The 687-nt window shown below is 55.9% G+C and overlaps 1 protein-coding gene across 1 annotated transcript in view; it reads left to right on the top strand.

Moving 5' to 3' along the window:
- Positions 1-647: 647 nt before the first annotated feature.
- Positions 648-687, top strand: part of IL10RB (interleukin 10 receptor subunit beta) — a 25,622-nt gene continuing 25,582 nt past the window's right edge. Inside the window, exon 1 of the mRNA XM_040484024.1 lies at positions 648-670. The gene's annotated coding sequence lies outside the window, so the exon portion shown is untranslated. The remainder of the gene's footprint in view (positions 671-687) is intronic.

Below are 687 nucleotides of genomic sequence, written 5' to 3'. Positions count from 1 at the left end.
ATTCCTCGCCCCTTGCTGTGCTCATGGTGGAGCATTCTAGGGTCAGACGTCAAGCAGTGCCTTACATCACCACGTACTTTATACCCTGCTCTGAAATTTCCAACCTCACCACTGCCCAAGCCTTGAAAGAGGAAATGAAACGTTTCTCAGCAATCTCGTGAGAGAAACCAGTTTTTGCCCAATAAATAACTTGGTTCTCTGTCGTTTACCCCTAGGTGGGAGGGGGTGACGTAGACTCTTTCAAACCGTCTTTGCTAATAGAGCGCCTTAAAATCAGCTTACTTTCAGGGAAAGGGGGTTCTAGAGAAACCCTGGAGGCAGTTTTCACTGGAGAAAACGTGGGGGGATACGGAATGGTGTCAAGAAAACCCACCACCACCCATGACCCCAGATAGAACCTCTGGGTGGGCGTTGTAAGCTACTTATCTAACTTGGAAGAGCACGCCTTTAATGCTGGCTGGGTGTCTCCCCCAATCCGGGTACCTTACGTACAGTTTTGCAAACGGTTTACTACCGGTGTTTCCCACCCACGAGTTGGGGGTAGCAAGTCCCCTTCCCTCCGCGTCTCCCGTCGCCAGGCCCCACCAATATCTCTCTCTGCCCGGGGCGCCAGGGTGCGCAGGGTGCCGGGCGGGCGAGGGCGGCGCCCGGGCCGGGGGCGGGGCCTCGGCTCGCCCCGCCCCACCA

The sequence above is a fragment of the Herpailurus yagouaroundi genome, unplaced genomic scaffold (assembly GCF_014898765.1).
Source record: "Herpailurus yagouaroundi ecotype Mexico unplaced genomic scaffold, PumYag 162, whole genome shotgun sequence".
NCBI lineage: Eukaryota > Metazoa > Chordata > Mammalia > Carnivora > Felidae > Herpailurus > Herpailurus yagouaroundi.
This window is presented reverse-complemented; position numbering and strand designations above follow the sequence as displayed.